This window comes from Manis pentadactyla, chromosome 15 (assembly GCF_030020395.1).
Source record: "Manis pentadactyla isolate mManPen7 chromosome 15, mManPen7.hap1, whole genome shotgun sequence".
Classification (NCBI taxonomy): domain Eukaryota; kingdom Metazoa; phylum Chordata; class Mammalia; order Pholidota; family Manidae; genus Manis; species Manis pentadactyla.
Window position 1 is genome coordinate 31,698,265 of NC_080033.1, and position 26,681 is coordinate 31,724,945.

The window sequence follows — 26,681 nt, forward strand, 5'->3', positions numbered from 1 at the left end:
AATGTAGGCTGGAACCACTGATGTCTGCTAAGATGATGAAGCGTGCCGTGGATGGGCAGTGCCACACTCTGGGGGTGGGCTTTGCAAGAGCAGCACTGTTGCCTGGAGATTCCATGACATCACAGTGGTGCATGTTTCCTAGGGACAGAATGTGTATGGTGAGAGGTGCAGGTACACACTTAAGAGCCTGCTGCCCTAGCTGGGGGTGTGATTTCAGTGAGGTGGGCACTGACCACCTTGACAGCATCAGGGAAAATGGAAACCAGATCCAAGGTACTGTGTGTTTCTTTTTATTTTTGAGTCAGTACTAAAGTGTTACATGAGCAACATTATGGTTACTAGACACACCCATTATCAAGACCCCCCACATACCCCATTACAGTGACAGTCCATCAGCATAGTAAGATGCTATGGAATCATTACTTGTCTTCTCTGTATATACTGCCTTACCCCTGTCCCATCTCCGCTACATTATGTGTGCTAAACGTAACGCCCCATTTTCCCATTCATCCCTCAATTCCCTCCCATCCTCCCCAGTCCCTTTCCCTTTGGTAAATGTTTGGCCATTCTTGGGTTCTGTGAGGATGCTGCTGTGTTGCTCCTTCAGTTTTTTCTTTGTTCTTATACTCCCCAGATAAGTGAAATCATTTGGTACTTGTCTTTTTCCGCCTGACTTATTTCACTGAGTATAATACCCTGTAGCTGCAACCATGTTGGTGTAAATGGTAGGATTTGTTTTCTTCTTATGGCTGAATCATATTCCACTGTGTATATGTAGCACTCTTCTTCATCCATTCATTTACTGATGGACATTTAGCTTGGCTATTGTGAATAGTGCTGTGATAAACATAGGGGTGCATATGTCTTTGAAACTGGGTCACCACATTACTTATTTATTTATTACTTATTTTCGTGTCAATCTACAATTACATGAGTAAAAGTATGTTTCCTAGACTCCCCCATCACCAGGATGCCCCAACATATCCCTTTGCAGTCATTGTCCATCAACGTAGTAAGATGAGGTAGAATCACTACTTGTCTCTTCTGTGTTGTACAGCCCTCCCCGTGCCAAACCCACATTACACATGCTAATAATAATGCCTTCTTTCTCCCCAACCCTTATCGCTACATTCCAACCCATCCACACCAGTCCGTTTCCCTTTTGTAACTATTAGTCCATTCTTGGGTTCTGTGAGACCGCTCCTGTTTTCCTCCTTCAGGTCTTTCTCTGTTCTTATACTCCCCAGATGACTGAAATCATTAGATACCTGTCTTTCTCCACCTGGCTTATTTCACTGAGTATATTACCCTCTAGCTCCATCCTTGCTGTTGGAAATGGTACGGTTCGTTTTCTCCTTATGGCTGAATAATATTCCACTGTGTACATGTACAACATCTTCTTTGTCTATTCATCTCCTTGTAGACACTTAGCTTGGCTATTGTGAATAGTGCTGTGATAAACATACGGGGGCATAGGTCTTTTCCAAACAGGGTTGCTGCAGTCATTTTTTGAAATTATATATTTATTTACATATTGGTATCACTAATTTTTTTTCTATTTTTACTTACTTATGTATATTTTGGTATCATTAATCTAGTATTCCACGTAGAACATTATGGTTATAGAGTCCCCCCATGACCAAGGTACCCCCATGACCAAGTTCCCCCCAGATACCCCATTGCACTCACTGTCCATCAGCGTGGTAAGATGCTGTGGAATGACTACTAGTCTTCTCTGTGTGGCACAGCCTTTCCTGTGCCCCACCACCGCATTATACATGCTAAAAAATGCCCCCTTTCTTTCCCCTTCCCTTATCCCTCCATTCCCACCCACCCACCCCAGTTCCTTTCCCTTTGGTTACTGTTAGTCCATTCTTGGATTCGGTGAGACTGCTGCCCTTTTGCTCCTTCAGTTTTTTCTTTGTTGTTGTATTCCCCAGATGAGAGAAATCTGTTATATATATATATATATATATATGTATTTATGTATGTATGCCAGAACCAGTAATGTTTGCTAAGATGATGCAGCTCACCATGGTTGGGCAGAGCCCACCATCTGCGGGTGGACTTTGCAAGAGCAGCACTGTTCCCTGGAGATTCTATGACATCACAGTGGTGCCTCTTTCCTAGGGAGAGAGTGTGTATGGGGATTGTAGCAGGTTCCCACTTCAGAGCTTGGTGCCCTAGTCTTGGGAATGATTTCAGTGAGGTTTGTGCTGACCACCTTGACAGCATCAGGAATATGGAAACCATATCCAAGGTACTGTGTGTTTCTTTCCATTTTGGTGTCAGTACTATACAGTTACATGAGGAACATTATGGTTACTAGACTCCTCCCATTATCAAGTCCCCACCACATACCCCATAAGAGTCACTGTTCTTCAGCCTAGTAATATGCTGTAGAATCATTACTGCTCTTTGTGTTATACTGCCTACTGCATACTCCGCTCCCTGCCCACATTATGTGTGCTACTCCAATGCTCAGTTTTTCCTCCTACCCTCCCTTACCACCCGTCCTCCACAGTCACTTTCCCTTTGGTAACCGTTACTCCATTCTTAGGTTTGGCGAGGCTGCTTCTGTCTTGTCCTTCAGTTTTTTCTGTGTTCTAAGACTCCACAGGAGAGTGAAATCACTTGATGCATTTCTCTCTCTGTCTGGTTAATCTCACTGAGCGTAACACGCTCTAGCTTCAACCATGTTGTTGTAAATGGTAGCATTTGTTTTCTTCTTATGGCTTAATAATATTACATTGCATGTATGTACCACATCTTCTTTATCCATTAGTCTAATTATGGACACATCAGTTCTTTCCATTTCTTTGCTACACTAAATAGTGCTGTGATAAATATAGGGCGGCATATGTCTTTTTCAAACCGGCTTGCTGCACTGTTTCTTTCTTTATTTATTTTGGTATCTTTAAGCTACAAATACATGAAGTAAATTATGTTTAGTAGACTCCCTTCACGAAGTTCCCCCCACATACCGCATTGCCATCAACGTTCATCAGCTTTGTATGAAGCTTTTCACTCACTACTTGTCTTCTCTGTGTTGTACAACCATCACCATGCCACCCAACATTATACATGCTAATCATAATGCCCCCTTTCTTCCCTGCCCCTTACCTCTCCATTCCCGCCCTTACAATCCACTCCCTTTCCCTTTGGTAACTATAAGTCCATTCGTGGGTTTTGTGAGCCTGCTACTGTTTTGCTCTTTTTGTTTTCTCTCTACTCTTATACGCCCCAGATGAGAGAAATCATTTGATACTCATCCTTCTATGCCTGGCTTATTTAACTGACCATAGTACTCTGTAGCTCCATCCAACTTCTTATGGCTGAATAATATTCTATTGTGTATATGTACCAAATCTTGTTTATCTCTTCATCTCCTAATGGACACTTAACTTGTCTTTTGTGAATAGTGCTTTCATAAAGAAAGGGGTGCCTCTTTTTGAAACGCGGTTGCCGCATTCTATTTTTCTCTTATTTATTTATGTACTTATTTATTATTATATTTTTATATGTATGTACGTATATACATGCATATTTTTGGGGTCATTAATCTACTTTTACATGAAGAAATTATGCTTACTAGACTCCTCCTTCACCAAGTTGCCCCCACATATCCCACTGCAGTCACTGTCCATCAAAGGAGGAAGAGGCTGTACAATCACTACTTGTCTCTGCTGGGTTGTACAGCCCTCCCAGTGCCAAACACAGATTATACATGCTAATCATGATGCCTGCTTTCTCCCACACTGTTATCCCTACATTCCAACCCATCCACCCCAGTCTGTTTCCGGTTTGTAACTATTAGTACATTCTTGGGTTTTGTCAGTCTGCTACTGTTTGCTCCTTCAGTTATTTTTGTGTTTTTGTACTCCCCAGATGAGTGAAATCTTGAGATACTTGCCTTTCTCTTCCTGGCTCGTTACACCGAGCATAATACTCTCTAGCTCCATCCATGGTTTTAGAAGTGGTAGTATTTATTTCCCTCTTATGGTTGAGTTATATTGTATTGTGCATATGTACCACATCTTGTTTTTTCTATTCATCTACTGTTGGACACTGAACTTGGCTATGGTGAACAGTGCTGTGATAAACAAAGGTGTGCATATGTCTTTTTCAAACTGGGTTGCCTCATACTATTTTCTTATTTATTTATTTATTTATGTACTGATATATACACACATTTATATATATTTTTTGGTGTCATTAATCTGCTATTACATGAGGAAAATTATGTATACTAGGCACCCCTGTCACCACGTTTCCCCCACATATTCCATTCCAGTCATCATCCATCAACGTTGTAATATGCTGTAGAATCACTACGTGTCTCAGGTGTGTTGTACTGTTATCCCCGTGCCAAACACATTATGCATGCTAATCATAATTCCTGCTTCTTACCCCACTCTTACCCCTACATTCCAACCCTTCCACCTCAGCTCATTTCCCTTTTGTACTTTTAGTCAATTCTTGTGTTCTGTGATTCTGCTGATGTTTTGCCACTTCAGGTCTTTCTCTGTTCTTATACTCCCCAGATGAGTGAAATAAGTTCATAGTTGTGTTTCTCCGCCTGGCTTACAACACTGAGTATAATACCCACTAGCTGCATCCATCGTGTTGGAAATGGTAGGGTCTGTTTTGTTCCTTTGGCTGAATAATATTCCGCTGTGCATATGTACCACATGTTCTTTATCTTTTCATCTCCTTATGGGCAATTAGATTGGCTATTGTGAGTAGTGCTGTGATAAACATAGGGGTGCATAGGTATTTCCCAAACTGGGTTGCTGCATTCTTTTATTTTTTTATGTATTTATTTCGTATTTTGGTATCATTAATTGTTTTTCTATTTTTAATTTTTTATTTATACTTTCGTACCACTGATCTGCTATTCCAAAAGGAACGTTGTGGTAACTAGACTCCCCCCATCACCAAGTTCCCCCCAGATACCCCATTGCACTCACTGTCCATCAGCGTGGCAAGATGCTGTGGAATGACTACTAGTCTTCTCTGTGTTGTACAGCCTTCCCTGTGCCCCCCCCCCACATTATACATGCTAAACAATGCACCCTTTCTTTCCCCTTCCCTTATCCCTCCATTCCCACCCTTCCACCTAAGTCCCTTTTCCTTTGGTTACTGTTAGTCCATTCTTGGGTTTTGTAAGGCTGCTGCCCTTTTGCTCCTTCCGTTTTTTTCTTTGTTCTTGTAGTCCACAGATGAGAGATATCATTTGATATGTGTGTGTGTGTGTGTGTGTGTGTGTGTGTATACACATATATGTATATGTAGGCCAGAACCACTAATGTTTGCTAAGATGATGCAGCTTGCTACAGCTGGTCAGTGCCCACCTTCAGGGGGTGGACTTTGCAAGAACAGCACTGTTGCCTGGAGATTCCATGACATCACAGTGGTGCCTCTTTCCTAGGGATAGATTGTTTATGGTGATTGGAGCAGGTTCCCACTTCAGAGCCTGGTGTCCTGGCTGGGGTTATGATTTCGGTGCGGTGTGCGCTGACCGCCTTGACAGCATCAGGAATTTGGAAACCATATCCAAGGTACTGTGTGTTTCTTTTAAGTTTGGTGTCAGTACTAAACAGTTACATGAGGAACGTTATGGTTTCTGGACTCCGGCCATTATCAAGTCACCACCACATACCCCATGAGCGTCACTGTCTTTCAGCCCAGTATTATGCTGTAGAATCACTGCCGGTCTTTGTGTTATTCTGCCATCCTCGTGCTCCTCTCCGCGCCCACATTATGTGTGCTGCTCGTAGTGCCCAGTTTTCACCCTTATCCCTCCCTCCCTTCCCAGCCATCCTCCACAGTCACTTTCCCTTTGGTAACTGGTAGTCCATTCTTAGGTTTGACGAGGCTGCTACTGCCTTGTTCCTTTAGTTTTCTCTTTGTTCTGATACTCCACAGGCGACTGAAATCATTTGATACATTTCTCCCTCTGCTAAGTCTCACTGAGCATAGTACCCTGTAGCTTCATCCATGTTGTTGTAAACTGTAGCATTTGTTTTCCTTTTATGGCGAATAATATTCCATTGAGTATATGTGCCACATCTTCATTATCTATTAATCTAATTATGGGCACATCAATTGTTTCCATTTCTTTTCTACTGTAAATAGTGCTGTAATAAACATAGGGGTGCATATGTCTTTTTCAAACTGTGTTTCAGAATGGTTTGTTTATTTATTCGTTTATTCCTTTGTTTATGTATTTATTTATTTTCATATGATTAACCTAATGTTACATGCCAAAAATTATGTTTACTACACTCCTCCATCACCAAGTTGACCCACATATCCCACTGCAGTCACTGTCCATCAAAGGAGTAAGAGGCTGTACAATCACTACTTGTCTCTGCTGGGTTGTACAGCCCTCCCTGTGCCAAACACAGATTATACATGCTAATCATAATGCCTGCTTTCTCCCCCACCGTTATCCCTACATTCCAACCCATCCACCCCAGTCTTTTTCCCTTTTGTAACTATTAGTGTATTCTTGGGTTTTGTGAGTCTGCTACTGTTTGCTCCTTCAGTTTTCTCTTTGTTCTTATTCTCCCCAGATGAGTGAAATCATTAGATACTTGTCTTTCTCTGCCTGGCTCGTTACACCAAGCATAATACTCTTTAGCTCCATCCATGTTTTTGGAAATGGTAGTGTTTATTTGCCTCTTATGGCTGAAGCAGATTGTATTGTGCATATATACCACATCTTGTTTTTCTATTCATCTCCTGTTGGACAGTAAACTTGGCTATTGTGAATAGTGCTGTGATAAACAAAGGAGTGCATATGACTTTTTCAAACTGGGTTACCTCATACTATTTTCCTTCTTATTTACTTATGTATTGATGTATGCATACATATATATATATGTATGTGTGTGTGTGTGTGTGTATATATATATATGTATAAGTATGTATATATTTGGTGTCATCAATCTACTATTGCATGAGGAAAATTATGTTTACTAGATTCCTCCATCACCACGTTTCCCCCACATATTCCATTGCAGTCATCATCCATCAATGTAGTAATATGCTGTAGAATCACTACTTGTCTCAGTTGTGTTGTACTGCCCTCCCGGTGCCAAACACACATTATACATGCTAATCATAATTCCTGCTTTCTCCCCCACTGTTATCCCTACATTCCAACCCATCCACCCCAGTCTTTTTCCCTTTTGTAACTATTAGTGTATTCTTGGGTTTTGAGAGTCTGCTACTGTTTGCTCTTTCAGTTTTCTCTTTGTTCTTATTCTCCCCAGATGAGTGAAATCATTAGATACTTGCCTTTCTCTGCCTGGCTCGTTACACCGAACAAAATACTCTCTAGCTCCATCCGTGTTTTTGGAAATGGTAGTGTTTATTTCCCTCTTATGGCTGAATTATATTGTATTGTGCATATGTACCACATCTTGCTTTTTCTATTCATCTCCTGTTGGACAGTAAACTTGGCTATGTTGAATAGTGCTGTGATATAGGGGTGCATATGACTTTTTCAAACTGGGTTACCTCATACTATTTTCCTTCTTATTATGTATTTATATATACATGCATATATATATGTATATGTGTGTGTGTATATATATATATGTGTGTGTGTGTGTATATTTGGTGTCATTAATCTACTATTACATGAGGAAAATTATGTTTACTCGACTCCTCCATCACCAAGTTGCCTCCACATATTCCATTGCAGTCATTGTCTCTGAACGCAGTAAGATGCTATAGAGTCACAACTTTCCTCCGCTGTGTTGTTCAGCCTTCCCTGTGCCAATCCCACATTATACATGCTAATCATAATGCTTGCTTTTCCCCCCACTTATCCCAACATGCGAACCCATCCCCCCCAGTCCGTTTCCGTTTTGTAAGTGTTAGTCCATTCTTGGGTTCTGTGAGTCTGCTGATGTTTTTCTCCTTCAGGTTTTCCTCTGTTCTTCTTCTCCCCATATGATTGAAATGATTTCCTACTCATCCTTCTCTGGCTTATTTCACTGTGCATATTACCCGGTAGCTTCATCCATGTTGTTGGAAATGGTAGTATTTACTTTCTTCTTCTGGCTGAATATTATTCTGTTGTGTATCTGTACCACATCTTGTTTATCTCTTCATCTCCTAATGGACACTCAACTTGTCTTTTGTGAATAGTGCTGTCATAAAGAAAGGGGTGCCTCTTTTTGAAACGCGGTTGCCGCATTCTATTTTTTTCTTATTTATTTATGTACTTATTTATTATTTATATTTTTATATGTATGTACGTATATACATGCATATTTTTGGGGTCATTAATCTACTTTTACATGAAGAAATTATGCTTACTAGACTCCTCCTTCACCAAGTTGCCCCCACATATCCCACTGCAGTCACTGTCCATCAAAGGAGGAAGAGGCTGTACAATCACTACTTGTCTCTGCTGGGTTGTACAGCCCTCCCAGTGCCAAACACAGATTATACATGCTAATCATGATGCCTGCTTTCTCCCACACTGTTATCCCTACATTCCAACCCATCCACCCCAGTCTGTTTCCGGTTTGTAACTATTAGTACATTCTTGGGTTTTGTCAGTCTGCTACTGTTTGCTCCTTCAGTTATTTTTGTGTTTTTGTACTCCCCAGATGAGTGAAATCTTGAGATACTTGCCTTTCTCTTCCTGGCTCGTTACACCGAGCATAATACTCTCTAGCTCCATCCATGGTTTTAGAAGTGGTAGTATTGATTTCCCTCTTATGGTTGAGTTATATTGTATTGTGCATATGTACCACATCTTGTTTTTTCTATTCATCTACTGTTGGACACTGAACTTGGCTATGGTGAACAGTGCTGTGATAAACAAAGGTGTGCATATGTCTTTTTCAAACTGGGTTGCCTCATACTATTTTCTTATTTATTTATTTATTTATGTACTGATATATACACACATTTATATATATTTTTTGGTGTCATTAATCTGCTATTACATGAGGAAAATTATGTATACTAGGCACCCCTGTCACCACGTTTCCCCCACATATTCCATTCCAGTCATCATCCATCAACGTTGTAATATGCTGTAGAATCACTACGTGTCTCAGGTGTGTTGTACTGTTATCCCCGTGCCAAACACATTATACATGCTAATCATAATTCCTCCTTCTTACCCCACTCTTACCCCTACATTCCAACCCTTCCACCTCAGCTCATTTCCCTTTTGTACTTTTAGTCAATTCTTGTGTTCTGTGATTCTGCTGATGTTTTGCCACTTCAGGTCTTTCTCTGTTGTTATACTCCCCAGATGAGTGAAATAAGTTCATAGTTGTGTTTCTCCGCCTGGCTTACAACACTGAGTATAATACCCACTAGCTGCATCCATCGTGTTGGAAATGGTAGGGTCTGTTTTGTTCCTTTGGCTGAATAATATTCCGCTGTGCATATGTACCACATGTTCTTTATCTTTTCATCTCCTTATGGGCAATTAGATTGGCTATTGTGAGTAGTGCTGTGATAAACATAGGGGTGCATAGGTATTTCCCAAACTGGGTTGCTGCATTCTTTTATTTTTTTATGTATTTATTTCGTATTTTGGTATCATTAATTGTTTTTCTATTTTTAATTTTTTATTTATACTTTCGTACCACTGATCTGCTATTCCAAAAGGAACGTTGTGGTAACTAGACTCCCCCCATCACCAAGTTCCCCCCAGATACCCCATTGCACTCACTGTCCATCAGCGTGGCAAGATGCTGTGGAATGACTACTAGTCTTCTCTGTGTTGTACAGCCTTCCCTGTGCCCCCCCCCCACATTATACATGCTAAACAATGCACCCTTTCTTTCCCCTTCCCTTATCCCTCCATTCCCACCCTTCCACCTAAGTCCCTTTTCCTTTGGTTACTGTTAGTCCATTCTTGGGTTTTGTAAGGCTGCTGCCCTTTTGCTCCTTCCGTTTTTTTCTTTGTTCTTGTAGTCCACAGATGAGAGATATCATTTGATATGTGTGTGTGTGTGTGTGTGTGTGTGTATACACATATATGTATATGTAGGCCAGAACCACTAATGTTTGCTAAGATGATGCAGCTTGCTACAGCTGGTCAGTGCCCACCTTCAGGGGGTGGACTTTGCAAGAACAGCACTGTTGCCTGGAGATTCCATGACATCACAGTGGTGCCTCTTTCCTAGGGATAGATTGTTTATGGTGATTGGAGCAGGTTCCCACTTCAGAGCCTGGTGTCCTGGCTGGGGTTATGATTTCGGTGCGGTGTGCACTGACCGCCTTGACAGCATCAGGAATTTGGAAACCATATCCAAGGTACTGTGTGTTTCTTTTAAGTTTGGTGTCAGTACTAAACAGTTACATGAGGAACGTTATGGTTTCTGGACTCCGGCCATTATCAAGTCACCACCACATACCCCATGAGCGTCACTGTCTTTCAGCCCAGTATTATGCTGTAGAATCACTGCCGGTCTTTGTGTTATTCTGCCATCCTCGTGCTCCTCTCCGCGCCCACATTATGTGTGCTGCTCGTAGTGCCCAGTTTTCACCCTTATCCCTCCCTCCCTTCCCAGCCATCCTCCACAGTCACTTTCCCTTTGGTAACTGGTAGTCCATTCTTAGGTTTGACGAGGCTGCTACTGCCTTGTTCCTTTAGTTTTCTCTTTGTTCTGATACTCCACAGGCGACTGAAATCATTTGATACATTTCTCCCTCTGCTAAGTCTCACTGAGCATAGTACCCTGTAGCTTCATCCATGTTGTTGTAAACTGTAGCATTTGTTTTCCTTTTATGGCGAATAATATTCCATTGAGTATATGTGCCACATCTTCATTATCTATTAATCTAATTATGGGCACATCAATTGTTTCCATTTCTTTTCTACTGTAAATAGTGCTGTAATAAACATAGGGGTGCATATGTCTTTTTCAAACTGTGTTTCAGAATGGTTTGTTTATTTATTCGTTTATTCCTTTGTTTATGTATTTATTTATTTTCATATGATTAACCTAATGTTACATGCCAAAAATTATGTTTACTACACTCCTCCATCACCAAGTTGACCCACATATCCCACTGCAGTCACTGTCCATCAAAGGAGTAAGAGGCTGTACAATCACTACTTGTCTCTGCTGGGTTGTACAGCCCTCCCTGTGCCAAACACAGATTATACATGCTAATCATAATGCCTGCTTTCTCCCCCACCGTTATCCCTACATTCCAACCCATCCACCCCAGTCTTTTTCCCTTTTGTAACTATTAGTGTATTCTTGGGTTTTGTGAGTCTGCTACTGTTTGCTCCTTCAGTTTTCTCTTTGTTCTTATTCTCCCCAGATGAGTGAAATCATTAGATACTTGTCTTTCTCTGCCTGGCTCGTTACACCAAGCATAATACTCTTTAGCTCCATCCATGTTTTTGGAAATGGTAGTGTTTATTTGCCTCTTATGGCTGAAGCAGATTGTATTGTGCATATATACCACATCTTGTTTTTCTATTCATCTCCTGTTGGACAGTAAACTTGGCTATTGTGAATAGTGCTGTGATAAACAAAGGAGTGCATATGACTTTTTCAAACTGGGTTACCTCATACTATTTTCCTTCTTATTTACTTATGTATTGATGTATGCATACATATATATATATGTATGTGTGTGTGTGTGTGTGTATATATATATATGTATAAGTATGTATATATTTGGTGTCATCAATCTACTATTGCATGAGGAAAATTATGTTTACTAGATTCCTCCATCACCACGTTTCCCCCACATATTCCATTGCAGTCATCATCCATCAATGTAGTAATATGCTGTAGAATCACTACTTGTCTCAGTTGTGTTGTACTGCCCTCCCGGTGCCAAACACACATTATACATGCTAATCATAATTCCTGCTTTCTCCCCCACTGTTATCCCTACATTCCAACCCATCCACCCCAGTCTTTTTCCCTTTTGTAACTATTAGTGTATTCTTGGGTTTTGAGAGTCTGCTACTGTTTGCTCTTTCAGTTTTCTCTTTGTTCTTATTCTCCCCAGATGAGTGAAATCATTAGATACTTGCCTTTCTCTGCCTGGCTCGTTACACCGAACAAAATACTCTCTAGCTCCATCCGTGTTTTTGGAAATGGTAGTGTTTATTTCCCTCTTATGGCTGAATTATATTGTATTGTGCATATGTACCACATCTTGCTTTTTCTATTCATCTCCTGTTGGACAGTAAACTTGGCTATGTTGAATAGTGCTGTGATATAGGGGTGCATATGACTTTTTCAAACTGGGTTACCTCATACTATTTTCCTTCTTATTATGTATTTATATATACATGCATATATATATGTATATGTGTGTGTGTATATATATATATGTGTGTGTGTGTGTGTATATTTGGTGTCATTAATCTACTATTACATGAGGAAAATTATGTTTACTCGACTCCTCCATCACCAAGTTGCCTCCACATATTCCATTGCAGTCATTGTCTCTGAACGCAGTAAGATGCTATAGAGTCACAACTTTCCTCCGCTGTGTTGTTCAGCCTTCCCTGTGCCAATCCCACATTATACATGCTAATCATAATGCTTGCTTTTCCCCCCACTTATCCCAACATGCGAACCCATCCCCCCCAGTCCGTTTCCGTTTTGTAAGTGTTAGTCCATTCTTGGGTTCTGTGAGTCTGCTGATGTTTTTCTCCTTCAGGTTTTCCTCTGTTCTTCTTCTCCCCATATGATTGAAATGATTTCCTACTCATCCTTCTCTGGCTTATTTCACTGTGCATATTACCCGGTAGCTTCATCCATGTTGTTGGAAATGGTAGTATTTACTTTCTTCTTCTGGCTGAATATTATTCTGTTGTGTATCTGTACCACATCTTGTTTATCTCTTCATCTCCTAATGGACACTCAACTTGTCTTTTGTGAATAGTGCTGTCATAAAGAAAGGGGTGCCTCTTTTTGAAACGCGGTTGCCGCATTCTATTTTTTTCTTATTTATTTATGTACTTATTTATTATTTATATTTTTATATGTATGTACGTATATACATGCATATTTTTGGGGTCATTAATCTACTTTTACATGAAGAAATTATGCTTACTAGACTCCTCCTTCACCAAGTTGCCCCCACATATCCCACTGCAGTCACTGTCCATCAAAGGAGGAAGAGGCTGTACAATCACTACTTGTCTCTGCTAGGTTGTAAAGCCCTCCCAGTGCCAAACACAGATTATACATGCTAATCATGATGCCTGCTTTCTCCCACACTGTTATCCCTACATTCCAACCCATCCACCCCAGTCTGTTTCCGGTTTGTAACTATTAGTACATTCTTGGGTTTTGTCAGTCTGCTACTGTTTGCTCCTTCAGTTATTTTTGTGTTTTTGTACTCCCCAGATGAGTGAAATCTTGAGATACTTGCCTTTCTCTTCCTGGCTCGTTACACCGAGCATAATACTCTCTAGCTCCATCCATGGTTTTAGAAGTGGTAGTATTTATTTCCCTCTTATGGTTGAGTTATATTGTATTGTGCATATGTACCACATCTTGTTTTTTCTATTCATCTACTGTGGGACACTGAACTTGGCTATGGTGAACAGTGCTGTGATAAACAAAGGTGTGCATATGTCTTTTTCAAACTGGGTTGCCTCATACTATTTTCTTATTTATTTATTTATTTATGTACTGATATATACACACATTTATATATATTTTTTGGTGTCATTAATCTGCTATTACATGAGGAAAATTATGTATACTAGGCACCCCTGTCACCACGTTTCCCCCACATATTCCATTCCAGTCATCATCCATCAACGTTGTAATATGCTGTAGAATCACTACGTGTCTCAGGTGTGTTGTACTGTTATCCCCGTGCCAAACACATTATACATGCTAATCATAATTCCTCCTTCTTACCCCACTCTTACCCCTACATTCCAACCCTTCCACCTCAGCTCATTTCCCTTTTGTACTTTTAGTCAATTCTTGTGTTCTGTGATTCTGCTGATGTTTTGCCACTTCAGGTCTTTCTCTGTTCTTATACTCCCCAGATGAGTGAAATAAGTTCATAGTTGTGTTTCTCCGCCTGGCTTACAACACTGAGTATAATACCCACTAGCTGCATCCATCGTGTTGGAAATGGTAGGGTCTGTTTTGTTCCTTTGGCTGAATAATATTCCGCTGTGCATATGTACCACATGTTCTTTATCTTCTCATCTCCTTATGGGCAATTAGATTGGCTATTGTGAGTAGTGCTGTGATAAACATAGGGGTGCATAGGTATTTCCCAAACTGGGTTGCTGCATTCTTTTATTTTTTTATGTATTTATTTCGTATTTTGGTATCATTAATTGTTTTTCTATTTTTAATTTTTTATTTATACTTTCGTACCACTGATCTGCTATTCCAAAAGGAACGTTGTGGTAACTAGACTCCCCCCATCACCAAGTTCCCCCCAGATACCCCATTGCACTCACTGTCCATCAGCGTGGCAAGATGCTGTGGAATGACTACTAGACTTCTCTGTGTTGTACAGCCTTCCCTGTGCCCCCCCCCCCACATTATACATGCTAAACAATGCACCCTTTCTTTCCCCTTCCCTTATCCCTCCATTCCCACCCTTCCACCTAAGTCCCTTTTCCTTTGGTTACTGTTAGTCCATTCTTGGGTTTTGTAAGGCTGCTGCCCTTTTGCTCCTTCCGTTTTTTTCTTTGTTCTTGTAGTCCACAGATGAGAGATATCATTTGATATATGTGTGTGTGTGTGTGTGTGTGTGTGTGTGTGTGTGTGTGTATACACATATATGTATATGTAGGCCAGAACCACTAATGTTTGCTAAGATGATGCAGCTTGCTACAGCTGGTCAGTGCCCACCTTCAGGGGGTGGACTTTGCAAGAACAGCACTGTTGCCTGGAGATTCCATGACATCTCAGTGGTGCCTCTTTCCTAGGGATAGATTGTTTATGGTGATTGGAGCAGGTTCCCACTTCAGAGCCTGGTGTCCTGGCTGGGGTTATGATTTCGGTGCGGTGTGCGCTGACCGCCTTGACAGCATCAGGAATTTGGAAACCATATCCAAGGTACTGTGTGTTTCTTTTAAGTTTGGTGTCAGTACTAAACAGTTACATGAGGAACGTTATGGTTTCTGGACTCCGGCCATTATCAAGTCACCACCACATACCCCATGAGCGTCACTGTCTTTCAGCCCAGTATTATGCTGTAGAATCAGTGCCGGTCTTTGTGTTATTCTGCCATCCTCGTGCTCCTCTCCGCGCCCACATTATGTGTGCTGCTCGTAGTGCCCAGTTTTCACCCTTATCCCTCCCTCCCTTCCCAGCCATCCTCCACAGTCACTTTCCCTTTGGTAACTGGTAGTCCATTCTTAGGTTTGACGAGGCTGCTACTGCCTTGTTCCTTTAGTTTTCTCTTTGTTCTGATACTCCACAGGCGACTGAAATCATTTGATACATTTCTCCCTCTGCTAAGTCTCACTGAGCATAGTACCCTGTAGCTTCATCCATGTTGTTGTAAACTGTAGCATTTGTTTTCCTTTTATGGCGAATAATATTCCATTGAGTATATGTGCCACATCTTCATTATCTATTAATCTAATTATGGGCACATCAATTGTTTCCATTTCTTTTCTACTGTAAATAGTGCTGTAATAAACATAGGGGTGCATATGTCTTTTTCAAACTGTGTTTCAGAATGGTTTATTTAATTATTCATTTATTCCTTTGTTTATGTATTTATTTATTTTCATATGATTAACCTAATGTTACATGCCAAAAATTATGTTTACTACACTCCTCCATCACCAAGTTGACCCACATATCCCACTGCAGTCACTGTCCATCAAAGGAGTAAGAGGCTGTACAATCACTACTTGTCTGCTGGGTTGTACAGCCCTCCCTGTGCCAAACACAGATTATACATGCTAATCATAATGCCTGCTTTCTCCCCCACCGTTATCCCTACATTCCAACCCATCCACCCCAGTCTTTTTCCCTTTTGTAACTATTAGTGTATTCTTGGGTTTTGTGAGTCTGCTACTGTTTGCTCCTTCAGTTTTCTCTTTGTTCTTATTCTCCCCAGATGAGTGAAATCATTAGATACTTGTCTTTCTCTGCCTGGCTCGTTACACCAAGCATAATACTCCTTAGCTCCATCCATGTGTTTGGAAATGGTAGTGTTTATTTGCCTCTTATGGCTGAAGCAGATTGTATTGTGCATATATACCACATCTTGTTTTTCTATTCGTCTCCTGTTGGACAGTAAACTTGGCTATTGTGAATAGTGCTGTGATAAACAAAGGAGTGCATATGACTTTTTCAAACTGGGTTACCTCATACTATTTTCCTTCTTATTTACTTATGTATTGATGTATGCATACATATATATATATGTATGTGTGTGTGTGTGTATATATATATATATATATGTATATGTATGTATATATTTGGTGTCATCAATCTACTATTACATGAGGAAAATTATGTTTACTAGATTCCTCCATCACCACGTTTCCCCCACATATTCCATTGCAGTCATCATCCATCAATGTAGTAATATGCTGTAGAATCACTACTTGTCTCAGTTGTGTTGTACTGCCCTCCCGGTGCCAAACACACATTATACATGCTAATCATAATTCCTGCTTTCTCCCCCACTGTTATCCCTACATTCCAACCCATCCACCCCAGTCTTTTTCCCTTTTGTAACTATTAGTGTATTCTTGGGTTTTGAGAGTCTGCTACTGTTTGCTCTTTCAGTTTTCTCTTTGTTCTTATTCTCCCCAGATGAGTGAAATTATTAGATACTTGCCTTTCTCTGCCTGGCTCGTTACCCCGAACAAAATACTCTCTAGCTCCATCCGTGTTTTTGGAAATGGTAGTGTTTATTTCCCTCTTATGGCTGAATTATATTGTATTGTGCATATGTACCACATCTTTCTTTTTCTATTCATCTCCTGTTGGACAGTAAACTTGGCTATGTTGAATAGTGCTGTGATATAGGGGTGCATATGACTTTTTCAAAGTGGGTTACCTCATACTATTTTCCTTCTTATTATGTATTTATATATACATGCATATATATATGTATATGTGTGTGTGTATATATATATATGTGTGTGTGTGTGTATATTTGGTGTCATTAATCTACTATTACATGAGGAAAATTATGTTTACTCGACTCCTCCATCACCAAGTTGCCTCCACATATTCCATTGCAGTCATTGTCTCTGAACGCAGTAAGATGCTATAGAGTCACAACTTTCCTCCGCTGTGTTGTTCAGCCTTCCCTGTGCCAATCCCACATTATACATGCTAATCATAATGCTTGCTTTTCCCCCCACTTATCCCAACATGCGAACCCATCCCCCCCAGTCCGTTTCCGTTTTGTAAGTGTTAGTCCATTCTTGGGTTCTGTGAGTCTGCTGATGTTTTTCTCCTTCAGGTTTTCCTCTGTTCTTCTTCTCCCCATATGATTGAAATGATTTCCTACTCATCCTTCTCTGGCTTATTTCACTGTGCATATTACCCGGTAGCTTCATCCATGTTGTTGGAAATGGTAGTATTTACTTTCTTCTTCTGGCTGAATATTATTCTGTTGTGTATCTGTACCACATCTTGTTTATCTCTTCATCTCCTAATGGACACTCAACTTGTCTTTTGTGAATAGTGCTGTCATAAAGAAAGGGGTGCCTCTTTTTGAAACGCGGTTGCCGCATTCTATTTTTTTCTTATTTATTTATGTACTTATTTATTATTTATATTTTTATATGTATGTACGTATATACATGCATATTTTTGGGGTCATTAATCTACTTTTACATGAAGAAATTATGCTTACTAGACTCCTCCTTCACCAAGTTGCCCCCACATATCCCACTGCAGTCACTGTCCATCAAAGGAGGAAGAGGCTGTACAATCACTACTTGTCTCTGCTAGGTTGTAAAGCCCTCCCAGTGCCAAACACAGATTATACATGCTAATCATGATGCCTGCTTTCTCCCACACTGTTATCCCTACATTCCAACCCATCCACCCCAGTCTGTTTCCGGTTTGTAACTATTAGTACATTCTTGGGTTTTGTCAGTCTGCTACTGTTTGCTCCTTCAGTTATTTTTGTGTTTTTGTACTCCCCAGATGAGTGAAATCTTGAGATACTTGCCTTTCTCTTCCTGGCTCGTTACACCGAGCATAATACTCTCTAGCTCCATCCATGGTTTTAGAAGTGGTAGTATTTATTTCCCTCTTATGGTTGAGTTATATTGTATTGTGCATATGTACCACATCTTGTTTTTTCTATTCATCTACTGTTGGACACTGAACTTGGCTATGGTGAACAGTGCTGTGATAAACAAAGGTGTGCATATGTCTTTTTCAAACTGGGTTGCCTCATACTATTTTCTTATTTATTTATTTATTTATGTACTGATATATACACACATTTATATATATTTTTTGGTGTCATTAATCTGCTATTACATGAGGAAAATTATGTATACTAGGCACCCCTGTCACCACGTTTCCCCCACATATTCCATTCCAGTCATCATCCATCAACGTTGTAATATGCTGTAGAATCACTACGTGTCTCAGGTGTGTTGTACTGTTATCCCCGTGCCAAACACATTATACATGCTAATCATAATTCCTGCTTCTTACCCCACTCTTACCCCTACATTCCAACCCTTCCACCTCAGCTCATTTCCCTTTTGTACTTTTAGTCAATTCTTGTGTTCTGTGATTCTGCTGATGTTTTGCCACTTCAGGTCTTTCTCTGTTCTTATACTCCCCAGATGAGTGAAATAAGTTCATAGTTGTGTTTCTCCGCCTGGCTTACAACACTGAGTATAATACCCACTAGCTGCATCCATCGTGTTGGAAATGGTAGGGTCTGTTTTGTTCCTTTGGCTGAATAATATTCCGCTGTGCATATGTACCACATGTTCTTTATCTTTTCATCTCCTTATGGGCAATTAGATTGGCTATTGTGAATAGTGCTGTGATAAACATAGGGGTGCATAGGTATTTCCCAAACTGGGTTGCTGCATTCTTTTATTTTTTTATGTATTTATTTCGTATTTTGGTATCATTAATTGTTTTTCTATTTTTAATTTTTTATTTATACTTTCGTACCACTGATCTGCTATTCCAAAAGGAACGTTGTGGTAACTAGACTCCCCCCATCACCAAGTTCCCCCCAGATACCCCATTGCACTCACTGTCCATCAGCGTGGCAAGATGCTGTGGAATGACTACTAGTCTTCTCTGTGTTGTACAGCCTTCCCTGTGCCCCCCCCACATTATACATGCTAAACAATGCACCCTTTCTTTCCCCTTCCCTTATCCCTCCATTCCCACCCTTCCACCTAAGTCCCTTTTCCTTTGGTTACTGTTAGTCCATTCTTGGGTTTTTTAAGGCTGCTGCCCTTTTGCTCCTTCAGTTTTTTTCTTTGTTCTTGTAGTCCACAGATGAGAGATATCATTTGATATATGTGTGTGTGTGTGTGTGTGTGTGTATACACATATATGTATATGTAGGCCAGAACCACTAATGTTTGCTAAGATGATGCAGCTTGCTAAAGCTGGTCAGTGCCCACCTTCAGGGGGTGGACTTTGTGAGAACAGCACTGTTGTCTGGAGATTCCATGACATCACAGTGGTGCCTCTTTCCTAGGGACAGATTGTTTATGGTGATTGGAGCAGGTTCCCACTTCAGAGCCTGGTGTCCTGGCTGGGGTTATGATTTCGGTGCGGTGTGCGCTGACCGCCTTGACAGCATCAGGAATTTGGAAACCATATCCAAGGTACTGTGTGTTTCTTTTAAGTTTGGTGTCAGTACTAAACAGTTACATGAGGAACGTTATGGTTTCTGGACTCCGGCCATTATCAAGTCACCACCACATACCCCATGAGCGTCACTGTCTTTCAGCCCAGTATTATGCTGTAGAATCACTGCCGGTCTTTGTGTTATTCTGCCATCCTCGTGCTCCTCTCCGCGCCCACATTATGTGTGCTGCTCGTAGTGCCCAGTTTTCACCCTTATCCCTCCCTCCCTTCCCAGCCATCCTCCACAGTCACTTTCCCTTTGGTAACTGGTAGTCCATTCTTAGGTTTGACGAGGCTGCTACTGCCTTGTTCCTTTAGTTTTCTCTTTGTTCTGATACTCCACAGGCGACTGAAATCATTTGATACATTTCTCCCTCTGCTAAGTCTCACTGAGCATAGTACCCTGTAGCTTCATCCATGTTGTTGTAAACTGTAGCATTTGTTTTCCTTTTATGGCGAATAATATTCCATTGAGTATATGTGCCACATCTTCATTATCTATTAATCTAATTATGGGCACATCAATTGTTTCCATTTCTTTTCTACTGTAAATAGTGCTGTAATAAACATAGGGGTGCATATGTCTTTTTCAAACTGTGTTTCAGAATGGTTTGTTTATTTATTCGTTTATTCCTTTGTTTATGTATTTATTTATTTTCATATGATTAACCTAATGTTACATGCCAAAAATTATGTTTACTACACTCCTCCATCACCAAGTTGACCCACATATCCCACTGCAGTCACTGTCCATCAAAGGAGTAAGAGGCTGTACAATCACTACTTGTCTGCTGGGTTGTACAGCCCTCCCTGTGCCAAACACAGATTATACATGCTAATCATAATGCCTGCTTTCTCCCCCACCGTTATCCCTACATTCCAACCCATCCACCCCAGTCTTTTTCCCTTTTGTAACTATTAGTGTATTCTTGGGTTTTGTGTGTCTGCTACTGTTTGCTCCTTCAGTTTTCTCTTTGTTCTTATTCTCCCCAGATGAGTGAAATCATTAGATACTTGTCTTTCTCTGCCTGGCTCGTTACACCAAGCATAATACTCCTTAGCTCCATCCATGTTTTTGGAAATGGTAGTGTTTATTTGCCTCTTATGGCTGAAGCAGATTGTATTGTGCATATATACCACATCTTGTTTTTCTATTCGTCTCCTGTTGGACAGTAAACTTGGCTATTGTGAATAGTGCTGTGATAAACAAAGGAGTGCATATGACTTTTTCAAACTGTGTTACCTCATACTATTTTCCTTCTTATTTACTTATGTATTGATGTATGCATACATATATATATATGTATGTGTGTGTGTGTGTGTATATATATATATATATGTATATGTATGTATATATTTGGTGTCATCAATCTACTATTACATGAGGAAAATTATGTTTACTAGATTCCTCCATCACCACGTTTCCCCCACATATTCCATTGCAGTCATCATCCATCAATGTAGTAATATGCTGTAGAATCACTACTTGTCTCAGTTGTGTTGTACTGCCCTCCCGGTGCCAAACACACATTATACATGCTAATCATAATTCCTGCTTTCTCCCCCACTGTTATCCCTACATTCCAACCCATCCACCCCAGTCTTTTTCCCTTTTGTAACTATTAGTGTATTCTTGGGTTTTGAGAGTCTGCTACTGTTTGCTCTTTCAGTTTTCTCTTTGTTCTTATTCTCCCCAGATGAGTGAAATCATTAGATACTTGCCTTTCTCTGCCTGGCTCGTTACACCGAACAAAATACTCTCTAGCTCCATCCGTGTTTTTGGAAATGGTAGTGTTTATTTCCCTCTTATGGCTGAATTATATTGTATTGTGCATATGTACCACATCTTGCTTTTTCTATTCATCTCCTGTTGGACAGTAAACTTGGCTATGTTGAATAGTGCTGTGATATAGGGGTGCATATGACTTTTTCAAACTGGGTTACCTCATACTATTTTCCTTCTTATTATGTATTTATATATACATGCATATATATATGTATATGTGTGTGTGTGTATATATATATATGTGTGTGTGTGTGTGTATATTTGGTGTCATTAATCTACTATTACATGAGGAAAATTATGTTTACTCGACTCCTCCATCACCAAGTTGCCTCCACATATTCCATTGCAGTCATTGTCTCTGAACGCAGTAAGATGCTATAGAGTCACAACTTTCCTCCGCTGTGTTGTTCAGCCTTCCCTGTGCCAATCCCACATTATACATGCTAATCATAATGCTTGCTTTTCCCCCCACTTATCCCAACATGCGAACCCATCCCCCCCAGTCCGTTTCCGTTTTGTAAGTGTTAGTCCATTCTTGGGTTCTGTGAGTCTGCTGATGTTTTTCTCCTTCAGGTTTTCCTCTGTTCTTCTTCTCCCCATATGATTGAAATGATTTCCTACTCATCCTTCTCTGGCTTATTTCACTGTGCATATTACCCGGTAGCTTCATCCATGTTGTTGGAAATGGTAGTATTTACTTTCTTCTTCTGGCTGAATATTATTCTGTTGTGTATCTGTACCACATCTTGTTTATCTCTTCATCTCCTAATGGACACTCAACTTGTCTTTTGTGAATAGTGCTGTCATAAAGAAAGGGGTGCCTCTTTTTGAAACGCGGTTGCCGCATTCTATTTTTTTCTTATTTATTTATGTACTTATTTATTATTTATATTTTTATATGTATGTACGTATATACATGCATATTTTTGGGGTCATTAATCTACTTTTACATGAAGAAATTATGCTTACTAGACTCCTCCTTCACCAAGTTGCCCCCACATATCCCACTGCAGTCACTGTCCATCAAAGGAGGAAGAGGCTGTACAATCACTACTTGTCTCTGCTAGGTTGTAAAGCCCTCCCAGTGCCAAACACAGATTATACATGCTAATCATGATGCCTGCTTTCTCCCACACTGTTATCCCTACATTCCAACCCATCCACCCCAGTCTGTTTCCGGTTTGTAACTATTAGTACATTCTTGGGTTTTGTCAGTCTGCTACTGTTTGCTCCTTCAGTTATTTTTGTGTTTTTGTACTCCCCAGATGAGTGAAATCTTGAGATACTTGCCTTTCTCTTCCTGGCTCGTTACACCGAGCATAATACTCTCTAGCTCCATCCATGGTTTTAGAAGTGGTAGTATTTATTTCCCTCTTATGGTTGAGTTATATTGTATTGTGCATATGTACCACATCTTGTTTTTTCTATTCATCTACTGTTGGACACTGAACTTGGCTATGGTGAACAGTGCTGTGATAAACAAAGGTGTGCATATGTCTTTTTCAAACTGGGTTGCCTCATACTATTTTCTTATTTATTTATTTATTTATGTACTGATATATACACACATTTATATATATTTTTTGGTGTCATTAATCTGCTATTACATGAGGAAAATTATGTATACTAGGCACCCCTGTCACCACGTTTCCCCCACATATTCCATTCCAGTCATCATCCATCAACGTTGTAATATGCTGTAGAATCACTACGTGTCTCAGGTGTGTTGTACTGTTATCCCCGTGCCAAACACATTATACATGCTAATCATAATTCCTGCTTCTTACCCCACTCTTACCCCTACATTCCAACCCTTCCACCTCAGCTCATTTCCCTTTTGTACTTTTAGTCAATTCTTGTGTTCTGTGATTCTGCTGATGTTTTGCCACTTCAGGTCTTTCTCTGTTCTTATACTCCCCAGATGAGTGAAATAAGTTCATAGTTGTGTTTCTCCGCCTGGCTTACAACACTGAGTATAATACCCACTAGCTGCATCCATCGTGTTGGAAATGGTAGGGTCTGTTTTGTTCCTTTGGCTGAATAATATTCCGCTGTGCATATGTACCACATGTTCTTTATCTTTTCATCTCCTTATGGGCAATTAGATTGGCTATTGTGAGTAGTGCTGTGATAAACATAGGGGTGCATAGGTATTTCCCAAACTGGGTTGCTGCATTCTTTTATTTTTTTATGTATTTATTTCGTATTTTGGTATCATTAATTGTTTTTCTATTTTTAATTTTTTATTTATACTTTCGTACCACTGATCTGCTATTCCAAAAGGAACGTTGTGGTAACTAGACTCCCCCCATCACCAAGTTCCCCCCAGATACCCCATTGCACTCACTGTCCATCAGCGTGGCAAGATGCTGTGGAATGACTACTAGTCTTCTCTGTGTTGTACAGCCTTCCCTGTGCCCCCCCCCCACATTATACATGCTAAACAATGCACCCTTTCTTTCCCCTTCCCTTATCCCTCCATTCCCACCCTTCCACCTAAGTCCCTTTTCCTTTGGTTACTGTTAGTCCATTCTTGGGTTTTGTAAGGCTGCTGCCCTTTTGCTCCTTCCGTTTTTTTCTTTGTTCTTGTAGTCCACAGATGAGAGATATCATTTGATATATGTGTGTGTGTGTGTGTGTGTGTGTGTGTGTATACACATATATGTATATGTAGGCCAGAACCACTAATGTTTGCTAAGATGATGCAGCTTGCTACAGCTGGTCAGTGCCCACCTTCAGGGGGTGGACTTTGCAAGAACAGCACTGTTGCCTGGAGATTCCATGACATCACAGTGGTGCCTCTTTCCTAGGGATAGATTGTTTATGGTGATTGGAGCAGGTTCCCACTTCAGAGCCTGGTGTCCTGGCTGGGGTTATGATTTCGGTGCGGTGTGCGCTGACCGCCTTGACAGCATCAGGAATTTGGAAACCATATCCAAGGTACTGTGTGTTTCTTTTAAGTTTGGTGTCAGTACTAAACAGTTACATGAGGAACGTTATGGTTTCTGGACTCCGGCCATTATCAAGTCACCACCACATACCCCATGAGCGTCACTGTCTTTCAGCCCAGTATTATGCTGTAGAATCACTGCTGGTCTTTGTGTTATTCTGCCATCCTCGTGCTCCTCTCCGCGCCCACATTATGTGTGCTGCTCGTAGTGCCCAGTTTTCACCCTTATCCCTCCCTCCCTTCCCAGCCATCCTCCACAGTCACTTTCCCTTTGGTAACTGGTAGTCCATTCTTAGGTTTGACGAGGCTGCTACTGCCTTGTTCCTTTAGTTTTCTCTTTGTTCTGATACTCCACAGGCGACTGAAATCATTTGATACATTTCTCCCTCTGCTAAGTCTCACTGAGCATAGTACCCTGTAGCTTCATCCATGTTGTTGTAAACTGTAGCATTTGTTTTCCTTTTATGGCGAATAATATTCCATTGAGTATATGTGCCACATCTTCATTATCTATTAATCTAATTATGGGCACATCAATTGTTTCCATTTCTTTTCTACTGTAAATAGTGCTGTAATAAACATAGGGGTGCATATGTCTTTTTCAAACTGTGTTTCAGAATGGTTTGTTTATTTATTCGTTTATTCCTTTGTTTATGTATTTATTTATTTTCATATGATTAACCTAATGTTACATGCCAAAAATTATGTTTACTACACTCCTCCATCACCAAGTTGACCCACATATCCCACTGCAGTCACTGTCCATCAAAGGAGTAAGAGGCTGTACAATCACTACTTGTCTGCTGGGTTGTACAGCCCTCCCTGTGCCAAACACAGATTATACATGCTAATCATAATGCCTGCTTTCTCCCCCACCGTTATCCCTACATTCCAACCCATCCACCCCAGTCTTTTTCCCTTTTGTAACTATTAGTGTATTCTTGGGTTTTGTGTGTCTGCTACTGTTTGCTCCTTCAGTTTTCTCTTTGTTCTTATTCTCCCCAGATGAGTGAAATCATTAGATACTTGTCTTTCTCTGCCTGGCTCGTTACACCAAGCATAATACTCCTTAGCTCCATCCATGTTTTTGGAAATGGTAGTGTTTATTTGCCTCTTATGGCTGAAGCAGATTGTATTGTGCATATATACCACATCTTGTTTTTCTATTCGTCTCCTGTTGGACAGTAAACTTGGCTATTGTGAATAGTGCTGTGATAAACAAAGGAGTGCATATGACTTTTTCAAACTGTGTTACCTCATACTATTTTCCTTCTTATTTACTTATGTATTGATGTATGCATACATATATATATATGTATGTGTGTGTGTGTGTATATATATATATATATATGTATATGTATGTATATATTTGGTGTCATCAATCTACTATTACATGAGGAAAATTATGTTTACTAGATTCCTCCATCACCACGTTTCCCCCACATATTCCATTGCAGTCATCATCCATCAATGTAGTAATATGCTGTAGAATCACTACTTGTCTCAGTTGTGTTGTACTGCCCTCCCGGTGCCAAACACACATTATACATGCTAATCATAATTCCTGCTTTCTCCCCCACTGTTATCCCTACATTCCAACCCATCCACCCCAGTCTTTTTCCCTTTTGTAACTATTAGTGTATTCTTGGGTTTTGAGAGTCTGCTACTGTTTGCTCTTTCAGTTTTCTCTTTGTTCTTATTCTCCCCAGATGAGTGAAATCATTAGATACTTGCCTTTCTCTGCCTGGCTCGTTACACCGAACAAAATACTCTCTAGCTCCATCCGTGTTTTTGGAAATGGTAGTGTTTATTTCCCTCTTATGGCTGAATTATATTGTATTGTGCATATGTACCACATCTTGCTTTTTCTATTCATCTCCTGTTGGACAGTAAACTTGGCTATGTTGAATAGTGCTGTGATATAGGGGTGCATATGACTTTTTCAAACTGGGTTACCTCATACTATTTTCCTTCTTATTATGTATTTATATATACATGCATATATATATGTATATGTGTGTGTGTATATATATATATGTGTGTGTGTGTGTGTATATTTGGTGTCATTAATCTACTATTACATGAGGAAAATTATGTTTACTCGACTCCTCCATCACCAAGTTGCCTCCAC

The 26,681-nt window shown here is 40.2% G+C and overlaps 1 long non-coding RNA gene across 1 annotated transcript in view; it reads left to right on the forward strand.

The window, feature by feature from the left end:
• The first annotated feature begins 252 nt into the window (after nt 1-252).
• Nucleotides 253-26,681, forward strand: part of LOC118929147 (uncharacterized) — a 383,285-nt gene continuing 356,856 nt past the window's right edge. Inside the window, exon 1 of the long non-coding RNA XR_008994064.1 lies at nt 253-273. This is a non-coding gene — a long non-coding RNA (uncharacterized LOC118929147). The remainder of the gene's footprint in view (nt 274-26,681) is intronic.